Source organism: Cydia pomonella, chromosome 3 (assembly GCF_033807575.1).
Source record: "Cydia pomonella isolate Wapato2018A chromosome 3, ilCydPomo1, whole genome shotgun sequence".
Lineage (NCBI taxonomy): Eukaryota > Metazoa > Arthropoda > Insecta > Lepidoptera > Tortricidae > Cydia > Cydia pomonella.
In genome coordinates this window covers 4,778,332-4,790,473 of record NC_084705.1, presented here as the reverse complement: position 1 = coordinate 4,790,473, position 12,142 = coordinate 4,778,332, and the positions used below count along the sequence as shown (strand labels likewise).

Here is a 12,142-nt window from a genome sequence, read left to right as displayed (position 1 = left end):
CGTACTTTCCGGCCCTTTTATACTCTTTAGTAGCGACATATTAGCGACTGGCGACAAAATAGCGACATAACAGCGACTGGCGACAATATAGCGACACAATAGCGACACAATGACGACACATTGGCGACTAGCGACAATATAGCGACACAATAGCGACACAATGACGACACATTGGCGACAGGTGAAGATTTATGACGTAGTTCTAGCTTTGATGTACCAGGGCATCAAAATCAGAGAAGAGGTTGTTCGCTTCGCGGCACGTAACGACATACGATTCATGAAGAAAGGTCATAAGTTACATCTTATTTACCAATCCATACTCCCTATACAATAACGTTCACATTAATGCCAATTATCAACTGTGTCTCTTTCGCATACACGGCTCAGAGAAAGACGGAGATAATTTCAATGACGTTTACGCACACTACCTTGTTCACGCACACAATGTCGTTTACGCTCACAATGACAGCATTTGCTTAATAGTCAGTTTAAGTAGACCAAAACAATCGATAAAAAAGGGATCGTTCCAAAACCTGTCAAACATGAATATGCTAACACCATTATTTAATTTCAGGTATTATAGTTTTGATTTCTGAAAATAACGCCTGTATTGAAATATTTTATGTTTATTATTAAGTAAGTCAATGTTTTTTGTACCAATACTTATACATTTTACATGCATGTAAGACTACAAATATTCTTTTCAAAGAAAACTAATACCAGGTAACAACTAGCGGTCTTAATATTATTTATTATTTTCCCGCATTGATATAACCCAAAATAATGAATCTTTACTGTATTTTACGTATTTAATTGTCATCACAAGTGGTGAAATACGGAGTCGTGTCCTTCAAGTCGTAATTGTCAGAATACGCAGTGAAATTATGAATGAAAAATGCAAATGAAGAGGACTTGTTTTTACAAGGTATTTCGTTATTTTTTATGTATTTTAATATAAAATCGAGGCTAATATAATAGGCGTATGGCTAGTCACAACCGCCCCCAAATTTAAATGTTTTTATGACTTACAGAGAAAGTCATAAAAAATTTCAATTTCCTCTAGATTAGTCGGTAAATATCCCCCTTTTTTTTTTAAACGTGTAGTGTGTATTCCAATACTAAGTGACTGTTAACGACTCAGCTTTGAAATCAGTTCATCAGAACTCCGTCAATGAACCAAGACAACTTTTTCCCCAGAAACCTCGCTCTGCCAGAGATACCAGATTGTGAGTCCGATAGGTCCTATTAACCCGTTCTTGCCAGCTCACCCCGGTCTCGGCGAGATCTTTTTCTCTGTGGACCGTACACTTCCGTAGAAGAGCATCTAATGAGACAGCAAAAACTTCCCATGCAAAACGAAGAATCCTTTAATTTTTATAAGTACGAAGCTTTCAAGTTCCATTGCCAAAATTCGAACCAAATTTCACTGCCTTATCACTCTCAGCCACGTTTTCTTGGCGAGTGTCTCATACTTAAATAAGATACACCGACCTTTAAGTTTGTTTGGGTGTTTTTTTTTTTTTAAACAAACTTAAATTTGACACTAGTGAGTACCTCAATATGGTACAGCAAAGATATTTTTGTCTAAACCAAAGAATTATTTAACCAAGTTAAATGAGGTAAAAATATTTGCTGATTATTACACCTTATATCAATAAAAACAATAAATATGTTTAATTAATTCTTAAAAAGAGCCTCGTCCCTTCTAGACGCTCACGGCCCATAAAACATGTCGAATGTCGGATATATCCCATCCAAGATGAGTGTGTGGGTTTCGTAAGTGTATTCATACCTTGTAGAGTACTAACTAGAAAAATCTACCCTTTTAAATGGGTCTAATCCAATGGATTTTAACCTACTGATAAGACTTTTCCAGTTAGTTGTGTTTCCCCTTCCCCCCATTCTCTGTTCCCCTGCAAACACCGACAAATCTAGTTTGATTACCCTCCAGCCTTTGTCTATCTGTATCAATCCATTTTTTCCAATATAGGTACATCCGTCTACTTTACGTCCATCATCTGATATTCATACATCTCATTCATAAAAACCTCACATATTCATAACTATAAGCACTCATCATGCATATACATTCCTCCTCAGTTACGCATTCACACGATTTTTACAGACAGCCGAGACTCTTGAGACGCAATCAAAAATTAAATAAATAAAAACACATAATTTATTATAGTACTGTCACTTGTAATAAAAAAAAATGTAAAAAAAGAAACATTCTGTCCTAGCCCCATACTAGCCCAATACCGGTTTTATTTATTTAATAATTACTACCTGAATATATTTTTATTCAGTATTTATTTCAATTGACACACGAAGTTTTTTTTTTCAAATATTTTTTTTTTATTGTTATATTTTATGACAACGCTCCGCAACTAATTCGCCTGCCTTTTGCTCACTAATGCCGTTGAAAAATGCAGTGTCGTTTACGCATTATACAGTAGACCATCGCATCGTGGACATGTACAGTCAATTGCCAAAAGTACCCCACCCTGTATTAAAGTTTGTATGCCGGAATTCTATGCGAATATGGAAGGATTGAGAATAATGATCTACGCTGGCGCTTAGCCTACTACTACGAAGGCATTGTGCAGAATGAAAGGCCTCAGTGGACCAAAGAATGACCTCAGATGGCCGGGACCCTGAGTCACGAGGAGCCGAGCAAGAACACAAACGAATAGTATTGCTAACTGTACATACATAATATAATGAAGAGTTAATCTCGAAACACGCCCAACCATTCCACTGTCTACCCCAGAGAATCGATATGATTGCTCTTGATGTCTAACTATTGCTCTAATAAAAAAACAAAATACACGCATTATTATGCAAAAATTACATATCAGCTAGATGTCATACAATTATGTTCTCGTTACCTTGATACCGGGAAAACTGTCCCACTGGGCAAAAGCCACTCATCTACAAAAATTGAGCTAAATTAGAATGCTATTGCAATAAAAACTTTAAATTGACTCTAGATGTACTCTACCTTTATGTGGTTAGGCCATTTCCCAAGCAGAATATTTCAAAATATACTCAAGAATCTATTATAAAAACAATCCGTGTGATAAAATGAAATATTAGATATTTCTTCCCAGTAAAATTCCGAACATTTCTCAAATAGCATTTGAGATGATGATGATGATAAATAATAAATATTAATTAATCATATACGAATATTTAAATAATGAATTGAATTAAAAATGTTTTCCCGCACAATGCATTTGACATAGGTCATTGACATGTCACATTTTCATTACACCAAATATATCTATGTAACTATTACACCCTAATATATAACCAAATTACAGCAAATATGTTTAACAAGATTTGAAACAACAATGTACTTTACTCAAACTATCCGCTTAATTCATTACTTCATAGTAAAATGCAATATAAATTAAAAATGTTAAGAGCACAAAAGTTCCATCTATAAAATGTCTAATAGCAAAGAAAAAGAATTTTATAACAAAAATTTTTTTTCATACTTACAGTATCTGCCTTTGAATAACACAAGTTGCTTGTGATTTCACACATTAATCTTCTTCATTTACCACGATGCTCAGTAGGCCTTAGGACAGTTGCAACAGGAAAGTCAGTGATTGTCGTTACTTGGTTTCACCAGCGGCACCAGCACTTGAAGTCTGGCTATGGTGTCTGTTCTTCTCCAAATTGCCCGGCATTAACTAATAATCTAGTCCCGGTATCACAATATTCACTTGAATTATAGTTCAGGTTTTCATTAATTCACCTCAATTATAACCACATTAACACTTTTCACACTATAAGACACTCCACTTTTCACTCAGATACACATAATTTAAACCCCTTTTTTTTTAAATGCCTGCATTTGATATTTAAAATCAACTTATAAAGGTAAAGTTTTTCTTAAGAATATTAAACGGAGAAAAATAATAAGCCACGTAACTACAACAACCTAAAAAAAACGAAGCCCTAAAATGATCTAAAATATAGCAAATGTAATCGCAGTTAATCATTTAATACTGATTCACAAAAACAAAAAAACTTATTCACTCAATGGGATTCGAACTCGGGTAAAAAGCATAAAATCTACATACATTGAGCAGCCTACAGAACCACTACGCCACGGGAGAGTTACTTTAAGAAGTGAATTTAGCAATAGCTTTGTAGCGTAACTTTTCGCTGATTTCCTTTTGTTATTCAGGTGTTTCACACACGTACTGGCAAGTTTTATTTTTAAATAAAGAGAAAAAAAATATATATTTAAAACGCAAATAAATACGCATATATCCAAATTACATAAAATTCGAAATTGACGTAGATATAAAATTCAACAACACATGTTAATTAACAATCCGGAATATCTAAAGAATTTGAGTAAATTATTATTACATGTTATATAACGCGAACAGAAGATTTAAAATTTGTTTCATATACAAACAACCGATGTTCTTGTCAAAATATTCTGTACTTACGTTTCCAATGCAAATTCCTTGATAATGTATCCACTTTTAACCACTGTTACACCTCTTATAATCAATCTCTGGGATAATATCTATATTTGTTTTTGTTCTAAACACTATCCAATTTATTTTAACACTTCCTAATGGCATATTTCTGTCTAGACAAATACTCCCGGTTACAAACACCATTTTTTTATTATAACTAAGATCGACCACACGTCATGACCTCAGTTTGCTAATACACATATTATCCTAAACTTCACAACGATTTTTATTTCTCTCACATACGGATTTCCATTATTAAAACGACCTAGGCTTATTTTTACGATCACTTAAAAACAAAAACAATTAGACAGTCTTTACTCCATCTTCACGCTACAAACTGTCAAACATATCTGAAGCGTATATTATAGGCGGCAAACTCAAAATGTATGAGCGAAAAGCTGACTTCCCTAAAGAAAACTTGTACCCGGTGCATCCTGCTGGATTGTATTTGATAATATTGATTTTTAAGAATTTATCCTTTTCATTTTCTTATTCCTAGCAAAATATACAAATAAACTTGACCATAATTATCATCGATGTTGTTGTCATGTCGATGTATCAATAATCGATGTTGTTGTCACCTAGTGCCAAGTAGCGACACTATTACGATGGTTATCTACGTATTCACTTCCGCACTCTAGTAATGACACAGTTCGCCGTCAGATGACGCTGTAAAGATAAGCTGCCATTTTCTATTTCTCGATCCGAAACACAACATATTGAAAAAAAATACATATCGAAACGAATGCCAAATTATAAAAAAACGATAAATAGTGATAGTCAAACTTAAAAGAGAAATATATAAAGATGATAAATAAAACTTCCTGACTAATTAAATTACTCTACTATTTTTGACTTTTAGCGCCACCTACGAATTAATTCACTCATCGATCAACCATGGAACGTCTAAGTACTTCTACTCGACACTAGATGGAAGTAGTACTCGGAATTTATACATTTTGAGATTATTCAATTCTCTGCCAAAAGATTATTTCGTATCTGACCTTTTAAAAATAAATGCAATATTTTATTAACTATTTTTAATACTAAAATAAATCGATCGTGTAAACCCGCTTTTAATCATAAACAATATTTTCTAGAAGTCGGTCCATGTGCGACAAAATTAAAATACGTCCTAGCATCCCTGACAACATACGAAACACTGCCTACATGATTTAATCGGATTGTAGCCGACTTAGTTAATGTTCCCCATAGATGGCGTGTGTAACTAGAAATAAAAGAATACAATGAAATTTGGCCGTTTTAAGGTTTTAATATGCATTTTATATTAATATGATAGTAAGGATGCATTTATCCAATAAGTAAATTAAAGTAATTGATTCAATCACGTCATACCATAAACGATTCTAGACGTACAATGATATTTTAATCATGGCAGCCCTAAGCTCTGACACTTTTCTTACTTCCGTTCATTTAAGTTTTTTTTATTAGTATTTTCTATTAACAGCATTCATTTTCAATGCCTAAAACTTGTTATTAAATCTCGAAATTATTAATTAATGTCATAAATACCAAAGTTACCTCAACTATCAGTGTCACAGTGAATTATAACCTTAATAAGCAAATAAATGACAACCATCTAACCGCCATATTGTAAATAAATAAGCTGTATGGAGAAAGTTGACAAAGCATTATATCACGACAGAAATTTTAATTGTACTGGAAAAGATCGTCCTCGAGTGTGCTTTTTACGATTCTCTAAATATTCTACCCATTGCCTATCGCTAGAGCTGTACAAGACAAACGAAATAGAATTTCGGATTCAAACACGATCATGTTCTTCACTTTCGTTAAATTTTATAAATCTTCAATGAATCCAGTGCCCTACGATGACCTATGACCTAAAGTTGGAACTGTATAGAAACAAGGATGTTTAATTAATGTGCCTAGTTCCTGTTCGAATCGATATACCGATTGAAATGGGCTCAAATATGAAATCTGTTACTCCTAGCAAGGTAAGTTTCTATTTTTATTCTGTCATTTAGAAAAATCACTGCTATTGAAGCCCTGTCGTCAAACATACTCACATACTTAAAGCCTGATAGAAAATAATTACCACCCACAAATTGACCTATTTATCAATAAAACTGCTTTTCCAATAAATACGAGACAATACGAGTACTGTCTGTTTCAGACTAGCATTAAGTTTTTCCCAATTTGGTATTATTCTACTTATAGTGGCCTAGAGTATTGTATTGCCTTATTTTTACTGTCTTATTCACCAATACAAACACTTTTCTTTTCGAATAGAACTGAAAACAATCAAAGTACTGACGGGATGACATTCCTAATTTTGTTTTATGCTGCCTATCTAATGTTATTTTGATCCTTTACTACGCGTTTTCTATTGCAATAAGACTTACAAACTATATGTGTCTTTCAGTAAACTGACAACTCTATTGGAATAGTCCCTGTTGCCTGACTTACATGAACTGTTAACAATGAAAATGTATTGAAATTATGCTGGAGAACCCCGCTTCTTGCTGGATTTGATGAATCTTTACACAACCTTAAAGAGTAAGTATGACATTTTTAATACTACTACTAGACTACTAATAAACAAATTCCCTTAGGCCTTACCTGACTGTATTTGGAATTCGAAAAATGTTATTGTTCTATAAGATGATATGGGTCTTTTTTTTTTAAATATGAGTTTTTTGAATTTGGAACTACAATATGTTATGAAAATTTAAAATTATGTGATGACTTCAGCTAAAATATGAACAAGATTTCTTGCTTTACTGAAAATTTGTATTTTTCTTTCTAAAAGTAACCCGGCAGTTGTCCGGTAACTCAAAAAAGTGAACCTAAACTTGAACCTGTCATAAATAACCTTACAATATATGTTTAATATTTCAGCAAACAGAGACAACTCTGATGGCTGCCTATGTGCCTATATATACACATACCTAGTGTTTGGTGATGTTTAAGCCGAGCGGAGCAAATTTCCGTTTGCTGTTTTCATGGACTTTTCCAAGTCTCTCGATAATCTCCAAGTAAGTTCAACAACTATGTCACTAAAAGGAAAAGGTTTTTTCTTAATCCTACTTAAAAACAGAAATTTTGGAAAAAACTTTCTCGCTTTAAAAATTTTTAGGACTAAAATTTTTTTTTTTTTTAATATTAAAACCTTTCTAGTTTAAAATAAACACTTCTAACAATACTTATAAATAGCTATCCTCAAGTTTATATAATTTCAGACTGACTTTTGTATAAATCCTATTGACCATTCGCAGTACATTGAGTTGGTCATTTTGATGTTTGCTATCTACTCATTTATTTTTATCGGTCTCAAATATTCCACTTAATGCAATAAAATGTACAATATACATATGTTTAAATTTTCAGCAAACAGAATGGTTTCCTGATACCTGGCCGTTAGGTCACCTAGCAGTCAGTTAAACTTAAGCCAAGCGAAGGAAATCGCCATGGTTATTTTCATGATTCCTGTTTCTCCATGTCTTACCACAATTTTCAAGTAAGTATAGTAACCAATGCCACCTTGAAAAGCTATCTTTAGAATTAAGCCTACTTAGTAAAATAAGCAACTTAATTTTCTTCATTTGTCATAAAGAAATCTGAACTGTTTAGTCTTCCTTTTTCTGAACTGTGATGTATGTGAAGTATCTTATAGTAGAAAATAAAACCCTTGAAAGAGACTTGAAATTAAGTTTTCTTAAATATACCCTACTTAAGCTAAACATTTTCAATTTCAGTGTTCCGGAGAACTGACAGTGCCCCGCAGAGTCATTACGTCTAGCCTCAAAATACACACTATGGAATGCTTCTATTTCTGAAAGGTATTTTTTTCTTTTTGTAATAAATTGTACAAAATGTAATGTTATGTATGGACCTCATGACTTATGACTGACAATAATATATATTTTTTTTAAAACCTAAGTGATGAGTTCCCAATGAAAGAGCAGAGAAATTAAGTATGTGCTTAGCCTCACATAACCTATTCTAATTCTATTGACTAATTTGACTTAGCCTAGCTTATTTGGGACCTAGATTATGGAAGTATGTCCTGCAAGGCAAAGATTTTCAAACTTTTTAGGATTATTTTATTTACAAAATTTAAGTATTACCTATTTTTACATTATGAACCCTAATATTTCTATAAAATGGGTTTATATATCCTTTTTGGTATTGAAAATAATAACGCGCCCCCGCGAATGGACGCCTTAAAAAAATTGTTGATATATAGCCTAACTAAAATTGACCCTCATAAAGGAAAATATAATGCTACCTATTCCTCTTTAATTTTAACAGATTTTTTCTAATGCTTGCCTATTTATTTCTGATTACGAAGGACCACACCTCTCCAGACTCCTGTTCAATAATTTACTGCCACTTCAAAGTTCCTGTCCCACGGCTCTATTTCTAGAACCCTGCACCCACAACAGCAGCGGTCCACATTGAATACCACTTATTGGGAAAGTGACACTCAAGATCTTCTTTTATGTTAGGTACTTAGTATGCTAGCTTAACCAATCATGTACTATTATTCGACCGTAGTCAGAATACGATGGAAAAGTACCGTCAACAGATCAGTACTGTAATCCTAAGTCAACCTATGTTTAATATACTTTTATACTACAAATAAGTATGTTTTTGTATGTGCGCCGTTAGTCAGGGCAATAACGTATTACATATCTCGGTCGATTTTCATGAAAAACAAAGCACTCGTACAGGCCCTAGTAAATAATAGCAATGACTGTAGATAGTAACTATGCACATATTTCACTGCTATTCTTAATAAATATAGTGAGGGTTCTGAAGAAGGCCTATGTAGCTAAATTCTCATACATGTGTATATGTACTACTAATCTTCTAATAATTATTATATGACGTACTATGACTGTTTGCTTTCCAAGACTAAATGTCCTAACATGTGTGGTAAATAACTCTGTTTATCAAATGAACTCAAGCAGATCCTAGTGCATACATACATACATGATTATCCTACAGTAACCAATGTATGACGTTCACATACAATAATCAAACCAAACATAGTCCTAACGTATGTGTGGTTGTTACTTAGACCCACGTTCATACAGATTAATTGTACCTAACAGAATGAACTGTTTGTTGCTACTATTCTATGAGTGACAAAGCTGTGCTTAACCGTCAGATAATGCATGAACTTTATTATCCGATCTGTAGCTTATAGGATGATATTTTATGAGTTTATAAACTCTCTAATAACAGTCGAACTCCTATATTATCACATGCGCATAGCTATTTATATGATATAGAAAGCAAAAATCAAAGAAATCGCCCAATGGTGAGTCGAGCGATCGCAAAACCAGAGGAGTTGTAACTGCGTTGCCGACATATAAGATAGAAAAGTAAGAAAGATGCGGAATACGCCCCCTGTTCCTTAATATTTTTAGAAAATTACGTGAAATGAACTATTTCACGCCCCCATGATTTTTCGAGTGAAGCACAACTTCTAAAAGACCTGTGTCTTATCTAGGCTATACCTAACCGCATCCTAGGTAGACTTAGGTAATTTAATCTTATGTCTAGACTATTGGCACTAGCCTCCTAGCTTACTAGGAAGCGACCCTTCCTATGACAGCTGCCTAACAAAAGCATCCGCTTGCGCGTCTACTACGAATATGCGTTCCTAAATCATGGATATTATCTATTTATCTAAGTATAAATATGTACTTATCCATAGAAATATACACTACGCCGCATAGTACCTATAGCACAAACTTTGCCTAATTTGAGACACGGTCGATATGTGAAAGACTGACTTAAAAATATTTATTTATTTATTTCATTATTGTTATTGGTCCCTGCTACAAATATAATTTCTTAACAACTCTATGACGCGAAAGAAACAAGTATGATTATTTTCGCTTAATATAATCGTTTTATGTACTAAAGTTATACTACATAGGTTTTAATTTTGCTATTATTATTTTTCAGGTATCAAGGCGCAAGAAGATGAAATTATAATTGATTATTTTGTGATGACACGTCTTAAATATGAAATGAATCCTCTAACAACGGCGATAAGAAAACGAGTAAAGAAGACTGATATACTTATTATGAAGAAAATAACTATAAGGATTTATTTACTAAGTAGACAATAACTCTAAGGATTTTTTTTGTACATAATAACAGTTTGAAAAATAAACGTTAGATTTTATGACTTTTATTTAAAACACAATAAAAACAGAGTCCAAAATTCAGTGTACCCACTCCGCTCTCACGGTAACAAAATGTAGCCTGAATGGCTACTTTTACTTTCTATCCTTGGTGTCGATTCCACTAAAATATAACCATCGAGGTTACGCTGCATACTGGACACGGCCTACCAAAATGTAGCCTGGCTACTTTTACATAGATATATCTTGAAAAACCATAGTAAACCAGGTAAAATAAATCCTGCGTCACGGCTCACCAAAATGTAGCCTGAATGGCTACTTTTACTATTCTTTATTTTAGAACCCTTGGTATCCAAAATGTGCCCCAAACGTGGTACACTTTAGAAATCCTGGTCACGGCACCAAAATGTACCTTCCCCTACCTACCAAAATGATACCACCCTTAAATTCTACTCCCATAATTTTACCCCAATAATAATTTTACCTTAACAATAATTTGGCCAAGTGATCGTCTAGTTAAAGGTTAGGACCCCTCGAAGCGAACCGCGGTACCCCAGATTCTTTAATGAGTAACAACTAAATCTTGGACTCTGTTTCTACCTGATTAAGTATTACCTAGATGTTAAGACTTGGAAATTTACCATACTAAATAATTTATTATGTTGAGAGGAATTAATCGATAGGATGTTATGTTAAGATTCAACCTTCAGCAAAATACCATAAGACTAAGTTATTCCAAACCTTTTCTATATTAAATATGACACCTTATAAGTAGAATGAAAATATATAACAATCGACAAGGTATGAGCAGTGTCATGGTCAAGGATATAGGCTCCGCCCTCACGCGCAAGGTCGTAGACGACAAGAGTAGCCTTAAGTTACAGAAATTATCAATGATTTTTGATGTAATGTAAAATATATTTTTATTAATTCATTAGAAAGATATTTAGGTATTGCAGCATATATGATTATATAAATATAAAATTATATTTTTGATAAAATCCTGCTACTCCTATTAAGTCTTCGGGTAACATTGAAGCAGCACTCCTAGGTTAAGCCCATTTACACACAATTCCTTTAAAATTAAATATTATTACCTATTATCTTCTAAGCGAGGTGTGAATTATTCACACGTGCTGCCTCTAATGCTAGATGCAGGTCTGAAGACTCTTACTCCGATTAGCAATATCAATCGGGCCACCTACTCCTATCTTATTAGCCAGACGGGCTATGACCAACGCTTCGAAACCTATGCAATCCTAGGGGCTGACGAAGAGAAGCGATAAGTATTCGTCAGACACCATTTACTTATCTTTTTTCATATCCAAAAACTAAGGCTACTAAGCCATTACCCAATCCCCATAGCTAAAGGAAGGCTGAATTCCCAGGCCTTTCAAATGTATTAACGAAGTACAAATTTAGCTCATTATAGTACTTTATGAGATCGAAATATCAAGGTGAGCATTATTCCACTCAAAGATTCCAATGGACTGCGCT

At 33.5% G+C, this 12,142-nt stretch overlaps 1 long non-coding RNA gene across 2 annotated transcripts; it reads left to right on the top strand.

Moving 5' to 3' along the window:
• Positions 1–5,287: 5,287 nt before the first annotated feature.
• LOC133515866 (uncharacterized) lies at positions 5,288–10,669 on the top strand. Of its 2 annotated transcripts, XR_009799111.1 has the most exons (7): positions 5,288–6,478; positions 6,907–7,040; positions 7,383–7,519; positions 7,872–8,001; positions 8,240–8,323; positions 8,836–8,992; positions 10,464–10,669. It is a non-coding gene; the product is annotated as an uncharacterized LOC133515866 (long non-coding RNA). The 2 variants fall into 2 exon arrangements; XR_009799110.1 differs by lacking the exon at positions 5,288–6,478 and having other exon boundaries at positions 6,518–7,040; positions 10,464–10,667.
• Positions 10,670–12,142: the final 1,473 nt, after the last annotated feature.